At 39.6% G+C, this 22376-nt stretch overlaps 1 long non-coding RNA gene across 1 annotated transcript in view; it reads right to left on the minus strand.

Annotated features, from left to right (window-relative positions):
- Nucleotides 1-6837: 6837 nt before the first annotated feature.
- Nucleotides 6838-22376, minus strand: part of LOC140686665 (uncharacterized) — a 28501-nt gene continuing 12962 nt past the window's right edge. The window contains exons 2-3 of the long non-coding RNA XR_012060467.1: nucleotides 9420-9494; nucleotides 6838-7202 (exon numbers count right to left, since the gene is read on the minus strand). This is a non-coding gene — a long non-coding RNA (uncharacterized lncRNA). The remainder of the gene's footprint in view (nucleotides 7203-9419; nucleotides 9495-22376) is intronic.

A 22376-nucleotide genomic window follows, 5' to 3' on the forward strand; every position in this document is an offset into this window, starting at 1 on the left:
TGTACTAAAAATATGTGTATTCTGATGTTGCTAGAGTTGCTTCATAAATGTCAGGTAGTTGCTAATTATTTGTTTATTGATTTATTCATTACGAGGAGTAGAGTTTTGAAGCTTCTACTTTTAATTGTGAATTTTTCTATTTCTTCTCTTAGTTGCATGAGTGTTTGCTTTGTATATTTTGAAACCTTGGTATTCGGTGTATACATATTTAGGATTATTATGTCCTCTTGACATACATTGACTGTTTTATGATCATGAAGTTCCAATTTTTACTTCTAGTAATACCGCTGTTTCTGAAATTTACATAGGTAATGATATGGCTACTCCCACTTTCCTTTCATTAGTGTTTGCATATTTTTGCATCCTTTGGTATGTCTGGTGTATTTGGTTGGTATATTTTTTCCATCCTTTTCTTTTAAAGCAAACTATATCTTTATATTTAAAGTAGATAGCATATAGCTAGGTTTTGTTATTTATACATTCTAACAATCTCTTCCTTTTCATTGTGTATTTAATGATTTATGTTTAACATACTTATATACATGGTTGGGTTTTTCTTTTTAATTGAAATATAGTCAGTTACAGTGTGTCAATTTCTGGTGCAGAGCACCATGTCGCAGTCATGCATATACATACGTATATTTGTTTTCATAGTCTTTCTCATTAAAGGTTACTATAAGATAGTGCAGTTCCCTGTGCTATACAGAAGAAATTTGTTTTTTATCTATTTTTATATATAGTGGCTAACATTAAAAAGAAAAAAGAGGACACTGATGAGCTCACCTACAAAACAGAGCAGATGCACAGACATGTTTGGGTTTAAATCCATTACATTACTAATTGCTTTCTACTTCTTTCATATATCTTTACTTTCTTTTTTCTGTTTACCTGCCTTTTTTGAATTGAGTGTTTTTCCTGATTGTATATTTTCCCACCATTATTGTTAATTATTTATACTTTTCTTTAAACACAATTTTTTGGTGATTATTCTTGACCTGGCCTGCACTGTCCAAAATGGTAGTCACTACTCATATATGACCAGTTAAATTTAATTTTTTTTAATTAAAGTTAAATACACCCAAAATTTCATATCGTTAGGTGAACTGACCACATTTCAAGTGTGCAGTATTCACATGTGGCTAGTGGCTATTGTATTGGATAAGGGAGATATGGAACATTTCCATCATCAACGATTGTCTTGGATGGTAATGCTCTGGAGTTTAACATACATAACTTTAACTTCTTACAGTCTAACTTCACATAAGATACCACTGCATGTACAGTGTAAGAACCTTACAGTAGAGTGATTTCATTTCATCCATCCGTTACGATTTAAACCCTTTTAATACATGACCATTTTTGCTTTAGATGGTCAGTTATAGTTTTTAGAGATTAAAAGTAAGAAAAATATCCTCCATATTTACTTACATTACTACCATTTCCAACATACTTTATTTATCTGTATGGTTCCAAATTTCTATCTGGGGTTAAATTCCTTCTCCCTGAAGAAATTTCGTCTCCCTGAAAAAATTCTTTTATTAGTCTCTTTTGTTGATCTGCTGGCACTAACTTCTCTTGGCTTTTGTTTGTCTAAGGAAGGTTTTATTCTGCCTTCTGTTTTAATTATCATTCAGGTCAGAGTATCTTCCAATTTCTTTCATGAGTTTTTCTTGACCCAATGATTATTTAGAACTTTGCTGCTTAATATCCAAACAGTTTTCCTGGTTATCTTAGTATACTGATTTTCCATTTTAATTATGTCATGTTCACTTATCACACTTTTATGATTTTAATAGTTCTAAATTAAGAGTCTTATTATATGGCACACAATATGGTCTCTTCTGATAAACTTACCAAAAGTGTCCAAAATAATGTATTTCCTGTTGTTGGCAAGAGTGTTCTTTAAATATTAAGTTGAGTTGCTTGATGGTGCTGTGCTGATTTTCTGTGTCTTTCTTGATTTCTTCTTGCTGCTTTAATAGTTGTCGAGAGAAGGAGGTGAAACTTTCCACTATGAATGCAGAATTATCTATTTTTCCTTTTATTCCATAATTTTGCTTCATGTATTTTTTAAGCTGTATTGTATAGTATACATTTGAATGATTTCTGTATCTTCTGTTAAATTTACATTTTTATTATAATAAAATATCCCTCTTTATTCATGGCAATGCATATTGTTTAGAAATATATTCTATCTACTATTAATAGAGTGATTTCAATTTTTTTATTCTTACTTTTTGCATGGGGTATCTTTTTAAAAATTCAGTTACTTTCCACCTGTTTCTTGGCATGTGTCTCTTGTAGACAGTGTACGTTTGGGGTTTGTTTTTGTTTTGTTCATTCTGACGATCTCTGCTTCTTAACTGAATTCTATAATGGGTTATAGATTGATTAATGTTTGGGTTTGAGTCTACCAGTTTGATTATTTTGGTTTTCTGCTTGGGACTTCTCTTTCTCTGTCCCTCCCTTTCCTCCTTCCTGCCATTTCTGAATGATTTTTTTTAAGAATTCTATTTTAATTTTTCTGTTGTGTTTTGCCTTCAATTTGGAACATGAAATTCCGGGTAGACACTTTTCCTCTTGGTACTTTAAGGATGGTGCTCTGTTGTCTGGGTCCTTTTTCCTTCATTTCTTGTGTGAATCTCTCAGTTTTGTTTCACTGAATGTGAGACAGTGTGTGCAGAGCAGGAGACTGAGATAAACGTTACCTATGACTGGAAATAGGCCCTCCCTTCTTCGCTTAGGCCAGGGCTTGGCTCTGTCTCATTTGTAAGTTGAGCCGGATTGGTTCTTTGCTGTTGGTCTCACTACCCTCAGTGTCTCTTAGCCTTCCCGTCCCTTCAGCAGTGGATTCATGCCCCCTTGTGCATAGTGTGGGGCCTGTGTTACCAGAGCATCTTTTCTCCATTGTCCCTGCTTCACCGCAGCAGGTCCCATACACCATGACATGAGGGGACCTCCCTCCCTGCCCTTGTCCCCTCTCCACTGGTAGACTGATGTTGTCATTATTCATGGTACATCTTGTGAGGAGCAGAGTTTCTGGTCTCTTCTACTCCAGTATCAGTCGTAGGCCGGCCCTGTGTGCCTGAGCTTCAAGGGTTGGGCTCTCTCAGATCTCTTGCTCCTTAGTGGTGGCTGAACTTTCTCTCGTATCTGGAGGGGAAAGTGATGTGGGAGGGGGCAGTTGCCTGCTTTCTCCTCTCCCTGCTCTGACTTACGCATAATATGTGAGAAGGTTCTAACCCAGTGAGTCATGAGTGTTCCCCAGTGACAGCTGACCCCCAGTCTCACACCTGTACCGCCTGGGGAGTTTCTCTCTGTCCCAGCCTTTGTCCTGAGCTCCCAGTGCAGGACCTTGAAGGAGAGTGTAAATTTCCCTTGTGCGTGGGGCTCCCTGCTTACATTGGCCTTTAAGAAATGGTTACAGTTTCATTTGTTTTCCCAGTATCTGTTTTGATGACAGCCACCTTTTTCTCCCCTTTTGACAGAAGGCAAACAATTCACGTCTTCAGAGGCATGGGCCATCCTTTGGAATTCAGTTCACCCAAGTTCTTTATGACTCTCTGGAAGGATCGGAAAAGTTATGATTCTGTAGGTTGGCTTTTTGTTTGTTATGGTGGGAGTGGCTTGCTTTTGCCATTTTCACAAGTGGAGCCCCCTCCTGGGTTTCACTCTGTTTTTTGGGGGTTTGCCACATAATTTCCTTTTTACACAGTCAAGTATATGATTTTTCTCCCTTAGGCCTCCGAGTTTGCGTTTTGAATAGAAAGAATATCCTTACTACAAAATTAAAAAAACAAACAAATCTCTCATGTTTTCTCATAGTGCATTTGTTTTCCTATTTTCTGTTCAAATTTTTCACCCACCTGGAGTGTATATTGGTGTTTATAGCATTATATATATTAATTTGATTGATTTGTTTCCAAGTGGCTATCTGGTTGAGCTTATACCACTTGTTGATGAATTCATCTTTGATCTGCTGCTTCCCATGTATGTGCTATTAGGGAGTAAAAGGTAGGATTCGGGTTGTGTGTTTAACCTTTACTGATACTCTACTTACTCACATTGTCTTTACTTACTTTTTCATGTTGTTGCTTGAGAGTACAGAGGATGCAGTTACAAAATAAAAAAAAAATCTGTGTTACTCTCTCTTAAATTTGGCTTGCCCGTATCTCATTTGGTTGCATTTTCCCAGCTTGCCTTCGAGCCTGGGTTTCCAAGCATTTGGCTGACTTTTTGGAGAGGTAACAACTCTTTCATTTTACAGAATATTCAATTAGGTCACATAATTCCAGTTGCACTACAAATGGTGTAAATGTGTTTGGTAATACACAAATTTTGATAAGTGTGCAACTCAGCTTTTGCTCACCCTGTGTATGAGCATTCAGTGTGCCCTGGCAAGCCATCAGAATATTCTAGAAAGTCATAGAGTAGTGTCGTGACCTTCACACTTAAAACATCTTGGAACTTTCCTGCATATTTTAGGTTGGCAACTAAAGTTCCTCCTCGTTAGTAAAATTTTATTGGCATTTTGTTGCTTAATGAAATGAACGTTGGACAACACCAAACTGCAAACTCTCCTTTTCTTGGGTGTTCATCCAGAAAGGTTTACTCCTGATACTGTAGTGAGAAATGGGTTGCCCAAAACTTCTACTTTCTTTATTAAGTTAAGAGAAGTTGAGGTGTGTCTGGAGAGCCTTTACCATAGGCACATCGTGTATTTTTAGGCTAAAAAATATTTGGAGAGTAGTCTAGAAATTGACTCCCGTAAAGCTGTATATGGGTGTACCCCATGGAAAGCCTTTGTGTATGTCTAAGGGTTCACATACCCTCATTTGAAAACTGCTATTTCAGAACATTGGTTAAGAGAGCATCTGCTTTTTTAACTTCCATTGCTATCATTGCTTTTATTTTCTTTTATCATCATAATCATCCCTTGCCTGTTCCAAAACCTGTTGTCCCTGGTCTCATTCCTCAGAGATAATCGTTGTTACCAGCAGTAGTTTATTGTACACTAGATTTTTTTCTGGTAATTTCAAAACATGTTAGCAACTTTTCCTGACTGGTCACAAACTTTTCTTCTACCCTTACAGCGTTTAAAATGTTTACCCACCAGAAGTTAACCCTACATTTTACCCCTATCAGGGCATCATTCCTAAAGCCATCATCTTTTTAGGAGGGAGGCATTTTTGACAAAGTGTTTTTACCTAGAGTTTCATTAAAAACAAATGAAATAAAAGAAAGATCCCAAATGAAGTAACAAATTAAAATCCAGGATATAAAAGGATTGGCGTCTGAATGTGATTATCTTTGGATTTTTAAAAACTGAGTTGGAATCCGTAACTGTAACCTAGAGGACAGGCACACAGTTTCATGCAGGGAAATCCTCCCAGGATTTTCATGATGCAAAGATACTGCTGGTTCAGGTTTGTAGGACACTGATGAAGCTTTTTCCTTCTAGATGTAGCAATCTTCTTCTAGTATTAGGGTAAGCCACATGTGAAGAAGGGACTTAAAAGGATTATCTTCTTAATTATTTCTTACTACAGGGATCCAGTCATGCAGAAGGGAGCTGCGTTCCCTGCCCTGATGAAGCTTATAGTCTAAGAGATGGTGCGTCAGGAAAAGATTAATGTCAATTAAACATTATTATATACTCAGTGGGATTTTCTCTCCTGTCCTAGAGGTTTTAAGAAGAGTTTTTAGTTCAGGTAAGGTATTGTGTGTGTATGCGGTGTTTGCTTAAGTAGATCTGAAAAAAATACAGCACATAAAGATGTAATATATATTTTTTTTTCCTAAAAATGACTTTAGTATTATAGGAAAAATTTACCAAAAATAGAAAACTTATTTAGGCATAATTATCAAATGCATAGGAGTCAATCCATGTGCATGTACGCATACACATGTGTGTGCCTGTGGGTGTATGTATGTATTGTAAGGTCTTAGCTATGAATGTAAGATATTGTGGCTTTGGAAATCCTCCAGCTGGTTAGAATTTCAAAATAAGATTAAATGTATCAAAATGATACTGGTATATATTTGAAAAATCCACAACAGCATCACCTCTCTGTCCTTCGTCCCATTGTCCCGCTGCAAATACTGTTTTCTTTTTTTATATCTTTGATTTTCTTTTAGCCCCATATTTCTAAATAATATGCTTATGCTGTGATTGATTGATTCAGCAACTGTAGATCTTATGCTCCGACCTTCTGTTATGCTACATAAAGGTTACATTTCCTTTCAGGTATGGTTCTATTGTTTCCCGCTGCTTTGTTTATTTGCATGTCTAGATGTTTTTAGCTTATGCCTCAGATCAGATTCCCTTTCGTTTCATAGAGCTTGTGCGTTCTGGCCGCTCCTGTTCTGGCTAGCTGCAACCCCGACCCATGGCTTTGTTTTCCCCGTCTTTTGGATCGGGTTCCTTCTTTTCCCACATCTCTCTCTTTCTTACATTACTCCTTTATTTTGCTACAGCACATCCTCCATTAAAGTCCTAAACAGCTGGGTTCATGAAAAGAAAACATTTGAGACAATGTCTGAACATTTTTTAATTTCACACTTTATTGGTATTTTTGTTGAATATAGCAGTCTTTTCCTTTAGAATTTTGAAAGCATGGCTCAGTTGTGTTTTAGCACAGTCTTGCTTTCAAGAAGTCTAATGACATTGTTTTATTTCATTTTCCACATGTTGATATTTTCCCTTTGGCTTCTCAAAGCTCTTACCCTTTTGTTTTTCTTTTATTTTTGTTGATATTCTGAGAAGTTTAAATTTCCACGTGGATGTGTCTTGGTGTAGGTGACTCTGCATTCTGCACTTCTGGGCACCAACTGGATTCAGGTCCTTTTGATCTTGAACAAGTATTTCTTTGATAATATCCTGACTACACTTTGTTGCTGTTGTTCTTCTTTACCTTTAGAATAGGGTATGGAGCCATAGGGGTTGTTTCTGTATTTACTTCCTGTTTGCATTTGCAATTTGTCTCTTTATCTTTTTTTTTCTTCTAATTTTCTGAGGATTTTCTTCGGGAAAATTGAATTCAGCTATTAAAAAATTCTCAAGAGTGCTGTTTTATTATCAGATGGATTTTGTTACCATGGCATTCTTCATTCCCAGATTCCCTGCATTTGAGATATGGCTTGTTCTTTTTTTGATTATTTGATGGATGGCCTTGTAAAACCTGTCTTATTCCTTCTCTTCCCTATTGTGGAAGAATTAAAGAGAGTTCTGTAACTATGAGATTTCATGTATAATATAATTATACATAAAACTAGTAGGGGTGTATTATATGTGTTTATTATAATATATATTAAATATGAATTAACACTTAGAATATTGAGCACATAGTAAATGTTAATCATCTCTTCCTTCTCATCTTTTGGAGTCATACTGCTGCTGTTAGTAATCTTAGGTCTTTGTCTATTCCTTGCATTAACTCTGTGCCCTCTAGTTTTATTTCTCTTATTTGCTTATTTTGGTCTTTTTCCTATTGGAGACTTCCTCTAAGTGCTGTACCTCCTTATGGAAGAATGGAATCTCTGCATATGTATGGGACTTGGGGACCAGTGCAATTTGATTTCGAGTATACTGGGGTCAGCCGGGCCTCCTGCTTTCAGGCCCCTGCCTTGAAGGACCCATTGCGGTCCTTGGAAGTCAATCAGTCTCCTTCACCCACCTCTGCCTTCTCAGTCAGTCACTCCTAACCCACCTGCTTTCCATCTCCCGAAACGCTATTAAATGTTTCTCACGTGCTGATATCTCCGCTTTTATTCTTTGCTCTCGTGAATTTGGATCTTTTGTCTTAACTATAGTGTTAGCTGGATCTTAGGAGAGAAGGTCAACACGGGTAACTTACCGTCTTTAACTGGAATTAAAAAATGAAAACATCTGTCGAAAACTGGTTCTGCTAAGTCGCTGTCAAGGAAAGGCTCATGGTGCCATGTCAGCGTGGCACGTCAGAGGGCTGTTCTAATTCCGGGCTTGGAGACTTAGTGACATGTATAACGTGTCAGGAAATAATGTTTATAAGAGAGAGTTTAAATAACTAAACTGTTGTTTAGGTTATGAAAAAAACATTACGCAGTATTTTGCTAGGGTCTATTTTAGTTTGAAATAAATTCAGAACAAAATTTGCTAAGTGAAAATGTTAAAAAAAATACATACATACTTTTTTGTGTTTTGAATGTACACATGGAAGCTTACCACCAATTCTACATGCACATAGACTTATTTATTTTTGTCTACTGAGATGGTTCTGCATATAAATTTAGTAGAAGAATGATTAAGAAATCTATCCAACTGTGCATGAGTTGTTGATATCACAGATACAGACACTGAAGGGATTTGTGGGGACTGAAACGAGTCCTCTTGCTTATTTTTATTTTTTTAACTCTCCGTTTGGCTTTATTCTAACTCCTACACACACACACACACACACACACACACACACACACTAGTTGTGTAACAGGTTCTTTGAGAGTGAACACACCAGTGTCACTTCTCCTTCCGCCTTCTGTTTCTTTCTCACACTCAGCTGTCACCCAGCTCAGTGGGAGTGCTGGGATAGGGGGGAAGTGTGTCCGGGGCTGAGAGGGAGGGTACCAGTGAACCATTATGTCAGTTCTGTGTTTCATCAGCTACCTCCCTGGGAGAGGCTTTTTGCAATCTCTCTGTGTCTCTGCGATTATGTTCCCCTTTCAGAAGAAAAAGTTGCTCAGTCTGATTAACTGAGTCACTTTATTTGATTTCCTGTGCCCCAGTGGTCCTGCTGAGTTTTAAACCTTTAAAAGTACTAGGCAGTGATGAAATCAGGAGCCAGAGAAATAGAAACTGGAGTGCAGTGGGGTTAGTATGTCTATGTTTGGTAATGACTGGCTTCTGATGGGAGAGCTAAGGATTTAAGGAGGCATTGAATGGATACTTTTGGGGAAATAACAGAATTCATGCATCAGGTGGGGAAAAAATTTAAAACATGGCTATTTCAAATCTTAAATTCAATAAATATCAGTTGAGTAAGGGGACCACGATAAGGTGGGTTTTTAGCTCCTAGAAGGCATTTACTTTTTTTTTTTATTCTGAGAAGTGTAATTTTTTAAAAAATGAATTCACTTCTTTGTATTTCTTCCTAGATGTTCCCAGTTCAATAGTTCTGTAAATAGTCTATAATAATAGCAGTAATGTTAACGATCATACTTATTATTAGCACTAGCACTTTTTATTGAGCACTTACTACACACCAGGCACCATTCTGACCGCTTTACCTATATTACTACTTAGCCTCCCATCGGACCTCTGAAGGTTTATTATTTTGCAGATGTGGAAACCCAGGCGATGGGAAGCGAAGCCACTTGTTGAAAACCTCATTAGAAGTAGAGAGATGGCAGGGCAGCACTGAGACAGAGGAACCTGGAGTCTTTACCTGTAGAATGACTTCTAGTTATTTCTTGTGAAGTCCGTTTTCCCCCTCAACTTCTTATTTGAAAGCTTTTCAAATCTAAAGAAAGGTGGAATGGAAAGTACATCTTTAAAAAGGAAGACACTACTGAACTCATGTACAAAACAGAAAGAGACTCACAGACATAGTAAACAAACTTACAGTTACTGGGGTGGGGCGAAAAGAGGGTGGAAAGGATAAATAGGGAGTTGGAGATTTGCAAATACTAACTACTGTATATAAAGTAGATAAAAACAAATTTCTTCTGTAGAGTGCAGGGAACTCTATGCAGTGTCTTTTAGTAATCTATAATGAAAAAGAATATGGAAAGGAATACTTTGTTTGTATATGTATGACTGAAACATTATGCTGTGCACCAGAAATTGACACACTGTAACCGACTATACTTCAGTTAGGAAAAAGCACATCTTTATACTCCTCCCTAGATTTATCACCTGTCACATCCTATCACATTAGAACTACCAATTACATATTTCTATGTCTATCCAGCCATTCTCTTTTTTCCTGAATTATTTGAAAGTAAGTGGCAAACTGCATGTATTTCCCAATAACAAGACCATTCTCCAATGCACTTTCATATTGTAATAATCTGTATTGCTATAAACTAAGGCAGATAATGAATTGGGCTGAAAAAAATTCAATTTACCATACACACATGCAGACAGAGACTTTGTTGGAAACATGAGTGATCCCAAAAGATCTACTTTGCCCACGTGTTTCCACCGTGATACCCCTTGATGTGAAGCCTGTCACCCCCTCCAGTCTATGGAGCTGGGATTAACAAGTGACAATGCATGAGTCATCTCAGTCCGCTGTGATGAAATACCACAGACTGAGTGGTTTAAACAACAGAAATTTATGTCCTCACAGTTTTTGAAGTTAGAAGTCCAAGATCAAGGTGCCAGCACACCCGTTTTCTGGTGAGGTGTCCCTCCTGGCTTGCAGCTGGCCCCCATCTTGCTGTGTCCTCACATGGCTGGTTCTGTGTATGTGTGTGTGTGAGAGGGGGGCATGCTCTCTGGTGTCTCTTCCTCTTCCTGTAAGAGCACCAGTCCTGTTGGGTTAGGACCTCATCCTTAACACCTCATTTAACCTGAATTACCTCCTGAAAGGACCTGTCTCCAAATACTGTCACGTTGAGGGTTATGGGTTCAACATATAAATTTGGGGGGGGGGGAACAATTCAGTCTATAACAGTTGGAAGGAACACTTCTGAAATATGGGAGGATTAAGCCTGCTAAAAAGTAAGGAGTATCTCAATATAACATGTGAAAGTGTACATTACTAATTAAAGCAGCTTTTATATTGTAATTAAACTGGGAACCATTTCTACTTGATATATATATAAATAACAGGAAGTGCTATATATATTATATACACTCATCTAACAATGGGATCCGGTCAGAGTATTTATTCCATGAGTTTATCATCTGTGTCTGTTTCTTCTAGTTGATGGTACTCTTGGCAAAGAACAGCAAAGAGACAGTAAACTTGATTAAGAAAGGTGTGGAGGGAAGTTCTTAGGTGTATTGTTTTGAGCAGTGAAAGAAGAAAAAATTTTGTTAAGATCAATTAGGAATGCTGAGAATGGGAAGTTTTTAGTTATCCTAAAAACTAGGGTAAAAAATCTAAAAAATGATACAAATGAACTTATTTACAGAACAGAAATGGACTCACAGACACAGAAAACAAAGGAGAATGGGGGTGGGGGAGGGATAAATTGGGAGTTTGGGCCTAGCAGATACACACTACTGTATATAAAATAGACAAACAACGAGGCCCTACTGTATAGCACAGGGAACTGTATTCAGTGTCTTGTAATACCCTATAGTGGCAAAGAGTATCTGTTTCTGTATAATGGAATCACTATGCTGTACACCACAAACTAACACAATATTGTAAGACAACTATACTGCAATAAAAAAGAAGAGAGACTGGGGTGCATTGAGTTCAAACATATTGTTTTGTTCTGACTTTCAATCAGTTACTGAAAAACTGTATTTGTTAATGTCTATTAGAATAGAATAATAATAGTTTTTCCCTATTCCGGGAAGATGGTCAGTTTTTCTTGAGAAAAGTTGTATTTTTTGGGTGCAGGAGGAACGTCTTGAGGGGAAAAGGAGAAGGTAGCTGGGATGTAATTCTTAGACTGGATTAGATATGGCATAGATAGAGCTTTTCCGGGAAACACTGTAACACAGTGTAATATATCATCCTTCATTTTATCATTACCTTTTGCCGCATGATCATAAATGTCCACAAAAGCATTCAGGAGCTTCAGCGATTTCCCTGCGAGCCTCTCTTTAGCCCTTGGCCACTTCAGTCACTGCCTTTTGAGAAGTCTGCCCAGAGGACTTTCTCCTCTTCAATTACTGACCTAAATCTGCCACATGCTCAGTGAATGGCTTTGAGTGGTATTCAAGCATCTCCACTATGTCACTTTCAATGACCATGAAATTCTTCATCCTTTGTAATATTTTCCTCATAGAAGGTTTTGGACCGTCGCTGTGAGGCTGGCTGACTTGACAGGACAGCCCCGGGTGTTGAGTGGGGGCTAGTTTTATGCATGATGAGGCATATTTGTTTTATTCTGATGGTGTTAATGAACACTCACATGGTGGTTAACACACCTCCCATGTGGACCGTCCTCCACAAGGAAGATACACAGAACGTTGGGAAGAGGAAGACTATGGATGAACTGTCTGTGCTCTTGTCAAGCCCCTGCCTCTTCATTTATGTTCCATCCCTACCTCCTACCTCATCAGACATCTCTATAGCAGTTTTCCCTCTATCAGACTTTTCCCAACAGTGTACATGTTTGCTATCATTTCTCACAGTAAAAAAAAAAAAAAACTGCTCACACCTGCAATCCTGTCCGTTACATTCCGATTTCTCTTCTTGCCATTGCAGCTCCATTTATAGCTACAATAATTGTCTCTAATCTCTCACTTTATGCTTTCTCTGAAGCCCATTCCAGTCATGATTTGCCTCCATTGTTCTTCTGATACTTTTCTTGTGAAAACCAACAGCGACCTTAATATTGCAGCATCCAGTCATCCTCATCTTTCACGACAGCATCTAACATGATCACTCCCTTATCCTTTGATACCTTTGTCCACTGCACGTCCAGAACAGCACACAGTCATCCTTGGTTCTCTTTTTCATTGAGTCTTGTTGGTTTACACTGTTTTGTTAGTTTCTGGGGGTACTGCATAGTGACTTAGTTACATATGTAATATATATTTTTCATTATAGGTTATTACAAGATAGTGAATATAGTTCCCTGTGCTATACAGTAGGACCTTGTTGTTTATCTATTTTATATATAGTAGTTTGTATCTGCTACTCCCAAACTCCTAATTGATCCCTTGCCACACTTTCCCCTTTGGTAACCATAAGTTTGCTTTCTATGTCTGTGAGTCTGTTTCTGTTTTGTAAATAAGTTCATTTGTATCTCTTTTTAGATTCCACATAAAAATGATATATTTGTCTTTCTCTCTCTGACTTAGTGCTATAATCTCAAGGTTCATTTGTGTTGCTACAAATGGCATTATTTCTTTTCAATGGCTGAGCAGTATTCCATTGTATATATACACCACATCTTTGTCCATCCGTCGATGGACATTTAGGTTGCTTCCGTGTCTTGGCTGTTGTAAACACTGGGGTGCATCTATCTTTTTGAATTAGGGTTTTCTCTGGATATATGACCAGGAGTGTGATAGTGTGATTGATGGATCATATGGTAACTCTATTTTTAGTTTATTTTTTTTAAAGGAATCTCCATACTGTTTTCCACAGTGGCTGCACCACATTACATTACCACTTCCTTTGTTCTCGTTTTTGCCCACTGGTCACTCCTTCTCTTCTCCTAAACTCTTACCATTGACGTGATACTTAAAAAAAAAACAAAAAACGCAGGCTACAGTTATTTCCTTGGGGATTTTATCCAGTCTGGGTTTAAATACCATCCACATACTCTAATGATGAGCAAATGTCCATCTTAAAACCAGCCTTTTCTCCTAAACCCCAGACTCAAATGTCTCATCTAACTGCCTGCTTGACCTTCCTCAGTTAGGTGTCTAATCAGCACCTGAATCCTGACGAGCACTCACGCTCCTGGTTCGCCCTCATTCACGTAAGGGGCAACCTCACCCTTCTCGTTAAGGGCGACAGCTCTGTAGTCAGCGCTGACTCCTCTCTTCCTCTCACTTCGTACGTTTAACCCATCAACACATCCTGTCACCTCTACCTTCTACACAGATCCAGAATCCCACCTTTTCTTATGTCTGCACTGCCGCAGCCTGGTCCAGGCCATCATCACCTCTGCCTGGATTGTTGTGACAGGAGCCCTGTCCCTGCTTCCATCCTTGTTCCTCCTTAGTCTGTGCTTATCACAGTGGATCCTTTACAAATATTTGTCATAGCAGGTCATTTTTAAGTTCAAAATTTCCAGGGGCTTCCTATCCTATTGTGAGTAAAAGCCCAGACCCCCCCCAGTGACCCAGGAGGCTCTGTGGGACCTGCCCGTTCACCCTCAGCTATCTTTTGGGGCATCATCTCCTACTGATCTTCCCACCTGTCACGCAGCTCCGGGTATCGGGGCCTCTTTCCCTTAGACACCTGCAAGGCTTGTTCTCTCACCTGCTGTAATGTCACACTGAGACGTTAGCTTCCCAGGTCGTCCCTGTTTTAAATTGCATCTTTCCTGCGCTGTGTTTCTTTCATCACTGAAACACGAAAGGTCCACGAGGAAGAGAGTTTTTTTTGCCCTGTTTTGTTCACCGTCATGTTTCCATGTGCCTGGCCCAGAGCAAGTGCTCCACAAATATTCACTGAATAAATACATAAACAGAAAACCTAGACATTTATTCAGTGTCTGTGGTGTTTCAGGTAGCTCACTATGTTCATTAAGCACTTGAATTGAAACTTCATGACCATCACGTGAGATAGATAATATACTAGTTGACTAGTTGTATGTGAGAAAACCGAGACGGAGTTACTCAGTCGAATTCCCCAAGTCTGGAGGCTGGCATTCCAGCTCAGCAGTTCTGACTCCAAGTCCACTGTTCTCTCCTTTGTGGCCAGCAGGTAAGAAGCAGCACGTTTCCACTGTAGGAGCATCATCAGATACTTCCTGTTTGGTATCTCTCTCCTTTACTCCTCTGGCCTCATCCCCAGCAGAGGCCTGGCACAAGGCGGGGGCTCAGAGGGTATTTGTCTCCACAAGCGAGTTACCAAGTTGGTCCAGCTGATGGGCCCATGGCTACCATGGTCTTACGTTCTATATTATGACATTTCCCTTTGTGACAAGAAGCCAAGTTGGGGCTGGGACAGGGAAGCACGACTAGGAATAGCAGGCATGTTTCCCCAGGGCGAGTGGCTAGCCCCAGCCTCATTCTCTGCTTTCATCTCGTGAAATCTTTTCAGTCTCCTGTTTCCTCGATGCAGCTCCTGCGGGGAGAGAGACGGAGGATGCCATAGCGAAAACCCTGCTCAGATCAAACCGGCAACTTCTAAGACCGCTGGAGTGTGAGGCTTCCCTTTGAGGGGGTCTTTTCTCATGCAAGGCTGGAGGGGGACGGGGAAAAAGGATCTGAACGAAAGTAAAGGATACAAGAGAAGTAACAGGGTAAAGGAAATCACCCTAATCTGATGCTTTCTGTCTCCATCAGCTTTCAAGTAGTTTCAACCGAAGAACTTCTATTGCAAATGTAGTTTTGTATTTAATCTCTTTTACGATGGAAAGGTCCTGACTGCCCTGGGACAAATAGTTATTTACCCTGTTGGCTGCAACTTTTCTTAAGAGCATGTTTAACAAGGGGAAAAAAACATAGGCGTTTAGGCAGATAAAGTTAATCCATCCTCTATAGCGACCCCACAACAATCAATTCTGTTGTAAGGATTGTGATAACACTTACAATGGTGTATATGTTGATTATGTAGGTGAGTGAGGAACCAGGCATCTGAAGCTTTACAATTCTGCCAATATGTTAAGTTACCTTTTTTGAAAAGAACATATGCAACTTGATTGCACATTCAGACGTGTGGAAAGGAATCAGGAACAGTTTAAAGTTTCCCCACTTACAGAATATGTTGCTGAGAGCGCTGAGGACAGTGTCTGGCACATAGTACACTGTATGTAAGTTCTGGTTAAATAAATAGAAATAAATAGCCTCCCATCTCCATACCCAGAGCAAACTGGAAGGGAAATGGCCCAGCAACTGACAAGGACTAACTGCACAAAACAGATAATTTTGTTTGTTTTTCTCCCTCTGGCCAGTTTGTCTCTGGTGAACTTGGCCTCACTTATGGATAACTCAGTCTTACAAACTCCAGTCCACACCGTGAAACTCTAAAGTAAAACTCACTGAGAAATTTCAGCTGCAGCCTCTCACTTACTGCATAGGACTAGTGTTACGTATATGTATTCAGCTGTAGTTTTGAAGACAGATTTCCCATCTAGAATGTTCCTCGTTGTTTAAAGGAGAATTTGCATTTTTGTTTTAAGTGAATTTACCTGAAGTGGCCAGTTTCTGGTACAAGCTTTTTGAACAAGGCTGCCATCTTGTACCTCTTTAGAGAACCATGAAAGCCACTGTTTTCTTGTCTGTTGTCTGTTTTCACTTTTTCTCCTGTCCAGCAACACTGTACTGCACAGCTGTATGGTGTTTATGATGGTGCATTTTATATGTCAACCGGCCTGGGCCTTGGGGTCCCCAGATATGCAGTGCAACACTTTTCTGGATGTTTTGGGGAGGACTTTTTTTGGATAAGATGAACATTTGAATCTACACATTGAGTGAAGCAGATTGCGCTCTCTAATGTGGGTGGGCCTCACCCAAGCAGTTGAAGGCCTGAATAGAACAAAAGGCCTGCCTTCCCTTGAGTAAGAGAATTCTTCCTGCCTGTCAACTGGGACATCAGTCTTTTCCTGCTTTTGGACTCAAACTGACCCATCAGCTCTTGCTGGGCCTTGAATCTGCCCACTTTTAGACTGGAATGACCCCGGTGATTCTCCTGAGTCTCAGGCCTCTGGACTCAGACTGGAACTAAGCCATCAGTCTCATGCATCTCCAGCTTGCTGACACCCTGCAGATCTTGGGAATTGCTAGCTTCCATGATCATATGAGCCAGTTCCTTTATAATGAATCTCTTCGTATGTATATACACACATTGTATTCCTTCTGGAGACCCCTACTCCAGTGTTATAATGTGAGTTGTCAAGCATGTCTGATTAGTGATTTCTGTACAGAGCCCACACTGGATCCCTGTCTTCTGCCACGAGTCCTTCAGCAATTTTAGGTACGTGTTTGAGTACCTATCTCCTGTGCCAGGAACAAAGATTACACAGAAACAGGGCACATCCTTATTCAAAGGTTATTGTTGAATATCAGCAGTACACAAATTTCTGAGAAGGCTGTCTAAATGGATCCACACAGACACTGTCACCAAGTAGAAAAGGTGTTTTCAGTGGGAAACTGAGCCATGTCTTGTGACCGGCTGAGGTGGAGATACGGTTTCGGCTCTACTTGGTGAAATGTTAGCGACCGTGGCTGCTACCTGTTCCACCATCCCGTGAGAGCACAGACACTGCCTGGGTTTGAGTCTCTCCTCTTTCTGTTTTCTAGTTGTGTTAACTTGGGCAAATTAATTTTTGGACATTCTGTTAAAGGTAAAATAGGAATAAAAATAGTACTTACGTGACAGCATTTTACAAGATGACATAGGGTAATATTTGTAGATGGTTTAGAACAGTGCCTGCAATCTACCACACTTCGTCAAAGGTAAGGTGCTGTCACTTGTGAAACACATTGCTATCTTGTGTATTTCAGAGAAAGGAAAGCAATGCCAACTAAAATGGTAAGACGCTCTCAGCTGTGAGATCTCCTGACATGTTAAAAGCTGAAAAAGATACGTATCTTCAAAATCAATGAAGTACCATAGTTGGCGCTATATAAATGAATAAAATCCTAGACCAGGCAAGCTGATTATTCAGAGACAAGATTGAATGGGAAAAAAAAATCTATTTGCATTTGTGGATGGTTATCTAAATAGCAACAAAATTCTAAGCAAACTGTAATATTAATGAATGTTCAAATCACTTCTTGACTGTTCTCAGAAGATACTAAAGCATATTTCTTTTATTCTCTTAATGAGGCTGAGAGCTGCCTTCATTATAGACTCTCTAGGGCTATTTAAAATCTAATTAAGGCGTGATGGCTGTTACAGACTGTTTGTATCCCTACCCCCCTCCAGGCCCCACCTCCGCCAAATTCGTATGTTGAAGCCGTAGCCTCCAGGCATGAGTGTATTTGGAGACAGGGTCTATGAAGTGGTAAGAGTTAAATGAAATCATAGGGTGGGGCCCTAATTTAATAGGGTTAGTGCCCTTAGGGAAAAAAGGAAGAGACCAGAGTGCACTCTGTCTCTGCCATGTGAGGACACAGTAAGAAGATGGCTGTCGCAAGCCAGCGAAGAGAGCCCTCACCAGGAACCAGCTTGCTCAGCTGCCCCAGCAAACTACCACAGACCGCGTGACTTAAAACAGACACTGGCTCCTCACAGTTCTGGAAGCGAGAAACCCAAGATCAGGGTGCTGGCCGATTCGAGACACTGAGCAACAGGCAGGACAGTCACTGAGACAGGATGGAGGATGAACTCACCTGGTACCCTCCTTTCCATGTGGCTAGTCCTTACCCATCAGGGGATGTTTGACCTGATGGTGCTTATTTGCAATTGGAAATGAGAGAAAGGATAGCCCTGTGAAGTCTTCCCAGTCTTCACTCTTCTGCTGACTCGATGCTGAAGCCCCACACTACTTCACTGACACTGTAATAACTCTCCATTCTTATTTATACTGTTGTAGACAACTAAGTACCTATGGGAAATCAACACTCTTCTTGTGAACATTTAATTAGGTTTATAGCTTTAAGTACGTCTTTCATATTTATGTTTTCTTCTGGAGTGGATTGAAAACTTTCTCTCATGCTGGTGGTCTGATTGTCTGGGTACTGGTGTTGCTTTTTATGTATTTTACAAATGAAACTTTGCCTTAGTATTTGTTCTCACCATCAGCTGAATTTTGATAGGGAAAGGCTAGAAGAAAAAATTCAGCATGATAGAGAGTTTATTTTGTGCAAGGCCTATCTTTATGGATTAAAACTCTGAAATATGGAATATTTTTAAACCTTTTCTTGTTATTTGAAGCACGTACACCAAACAACAGAAAGCAAGCAAAGAATTAACCTGTGGGGATCCTTGGGGAAACCTATTTTAATGAGTAGATGAGATTTCTTGTAATTCACAGAACAATTTATATGTAAATGGTGTATCTGAAAATCATGAGGGTGCTCGAAGGTGCCTGAAAAACTTGCCTTTCATTAATAATTTCTAAACATCGCCTCCACAATCTTGTTTATATTGGTTTTTATCAGAGCAAAGCTAAGTCTTTCCACCCTGGTATAACCAGAGTTGGTGTATTAGTTATCCATTGCTTTGTAACAAATTAGCCCCAATCTTAGATGCTTAACACAATCCACATACAGCTGACCCTTGAACAACAGGGGTTTATACACACATTTTCTCAGTAAATATTTACTAAAGTACTGCATGACCCATGGATGGTTGGCTGAATTCACAGATGTGTAACCAGTGATAAGGAGGGCCAGCCTCAGATTTTCAACTGTGAGTTTCCTCCAGAGTGGGTGATGAACAAGGAAGCGAGTACACCACTGTCTTTGGTAACCTAACTGTGAGAGACAAACCATCACTTCTGACATATGCTACTGGCACTGACACAGAGACCAACGCTGACCGTGTGGGAGGGAGTTGCTTACAAACTCACTGACAGGACTGTTGGCAGGAGACTTCAGTTCCTTGCCACAAGGGCCTCTTCAGAGGGCTGCTTATGCCATGGTTTCCCTCAAGTGAGGGATGCAGGGGGCACAGAAAGAGAGTGGCCATCTAATTTTGGAAGTGACACATCAACATTTCTGCTGCATAAAGACCAACCCTGGTACCATGTGGGACGGGACTGCACAAAGGAGCAGGTAGTAAGAGGCAGGGATGACTGGGGACGGTCTTAGATGGTGGTTGCCACAGCTGACGTGACCTTGAACAGAATGGCAGGCTCACTAAGTGGAATTACACACTCAGGTCCAGCCATGAGAATGGGTCCACTTACTGTTAAGCTTCATTCTCTCTCGGTTTTGCAATCTTCTGATAATCTTCCAATAAATACTCTTTCGATGAAGTGAGCTCAGAGAAGTTTCTGTTGTTAGAACAAAAGACTCCCAACTGATAAAATGAATTCCACTGTACATTAAATTATTTTCTATTCACTACAGGACTATGGAGGGCAGGTTTCTCATTGCTGGTGATGGGAGATACAAATATAGAATTGTGGAGGGTGTAGTGAGAACCTGTGGTGCTAGGCTGGGACTGCAGATCTCAGTGCGGACTTAAGACTGTACATACACACTTTGTAGATCTCGCTGCCCTTTCAGCCCTGAATCACTCCCTGGTAGCAGTGATTAAACCTTTGTGCCAAGATCTTGGTCTCTAGATCTGATGCCCCACTAAAAATAATCAAGGCTCCTTGGAGAAAAATGATAAGGGCTGGGAAAATACAAAAGAAGCCTGGCACATCTTTTGAGCCAGAAAGTTAGTAAGATCGCAGAGAATAATGGGGACGTGTCAAAATGACACAGCTGCCGGTATGAAGGGTCTCCTCCTGTCTGGATCTGAGCTAATTTGAACATTAATATAGAATTAGTTTTGTGACCATCATATGAATATTTGGTTCAGGTGGAAATCGTCAATGGATGCTAAAAATTGTGGGTAACAGTTTGATGAAAAATGGGGGTATTTACATAGTTCCAGTATATCTCCCCTTAAAAAGCTTACTAATTGTAAAGGGCAAACTACTGACTTTAGAAATGGAGAAACCTGGCAGACACCACCGTCAGCATGTGATTAAAGATAACATCACCAATAGCAGGACAAATGGACATTACGTGGCTCCTGAAATGATGCACTGAGAAGAACATACTGTCATTTTGAGGGTAATCTGCTAAAAGCGCATTACCTGACTCTAATCAAGAAGAAACACCAGACCCATCCAAACGGAAGAACTTTCTACAAGGAAACTGACATACAGCCTTTAAAAATGTCAAGGTCAAGAAAAATTCTGAGGAATAGTTTCTGATTAAAGAAAGCTAAAGAAACATGAACTAAATATAATGTGGGCTCCTGTATTAGATCCTGAGCAGGGGGGAAAATGACTCTAACGGACATTTTTGGGATAGTTGGTAAAATCTGACTATAGAGTATGGAATAGGATTGTACTAGTGTGAAATGTCCTGAATTTGTTAATTATATCAGAGAATGTCTTTTTTTTCCCTTAGGAATTACACATGAAATATTTAAGGGTAAAGGAGTATCATGTCTGCAACACACTGTCAAATGGCTTAGACAAATATAGGAAAGACAATGAATGATAAAGCAAATGAGATCACATGTTAAATAGGGAATCCAGATAAAAGGTCCTAACAGTTTGCTGTGGATGCTGTGACAGATTCCCCCAGATTTAGTGGCATGAGTCAGTTGGTCAGAAGTCTGGCACAGTGCGGCTGGTTTCTCTGTGCAGGGTCTCATCACTGGGTAAAATCAAGGTATCATCAGGACAGCATGCCTTTATGGGGGTTCTGGGGAAGAACCCACTGCCAAGTGCCTCCAGGTTTCTGGCAGACGTCAGTTTCCTGCGGTTGTAGGACTGTAGTCCCCCATTTCCTTCACTTGTGGCTCCAGCCAGCCAGCATTGATGCTTTGGGTCCTCCTTATGTTTTAAATCTAATTTCCTCTTGTGCTTCATCCCTCTACTTGGAAGAAATCCAGTGGATTACATTAGGTCAGTGTGGGTAATCTAGGATAACCTCCTTCTCTTAAACTCAACCCCTTAGTAATCTTAATTACATCTGCTAAATCTCTTTTGACATATAAGTAACATAACATGACCATGGGTGTGATACCAGGGGCTGAAGTTCCTGGAAGCCAAACTTCTGTCTCCTTCAGATTCAGAGGAGGTTTTGTTTGTTTGTTTTTTTGTTTTGCACTATTCTTGATACCTTCATCTAAATTTGAAACTACATTAAAACAAAATGTTATAAAGATTTATAAACATGGTACACGGAGCTGGAAAATGTAGTCATGGCATCGTTCATACTCTTGGTAGATTCATTTCTTACTAATAGCATTGGGTGTGTTTTTCTCCCTGAATGTCTACCAGGTCACCACCAAATCAAGCAAGGGACCTGTGAGGTGGTGGCTGTGCACAGGTGCTCTAACAAGAACAGCATAGAAGAGCGATCACAAACTGTCAAGTGTTCTTGCTTCCCAGGACAGGTTGCCGGCACAACTCGAGCCCAGCCTTCTTGTGTTGAAGGTAAGATCTTTCTGGTCAGGTTCCCCGGTGCTGTGAAAGGACTTTATGCCAAAGAACTTCCCTACTTTACTGTCTTTGCAACCAAAAAACAAACAACAAAAAAACTAGTATTTTAAAAAATTTATATATACATATATTTATAAACATATATATATATATTTTTAATTGAGTTAGTCAGTTTACAATGTGTCAGTTTCTGGTGTACAGCACAATGCTGCAGTCATACATGAACATACATACATTCCTTTTCATATTCTTTTCCACCATAAGTTACTATAAGATATTAAATATAGTTCCCTGTGCTATGCAGTATGAACTTGCTTATCTATTTTATATATATTAGTTAGTATCTGCAAATCTTGAACTTCTGATTTATCCCTTCCCAACCCACTCCCCCCACTGGTAACCATATGTCTGTGAGTCTGTTTCTGTTTTGTACTTAAGTTTGTCTTTTGTTTAGATTCCACATATGAATGATA

Source organism: Vicugna pacos, chromosome 17 (genome assembly GCF_048564905.1).
Source record: "Vicugna pacos chromosome 17, VicPac4, whole genome shotgun sequence".
In the NCBI taxonomy this organism is placed as follows: domain Eukaryota; kingdom Metazoa; phylum Chordata; class Mammalia; order Artiodactyla; family Camelidae; genus Vicugna; species Vicugna pacos.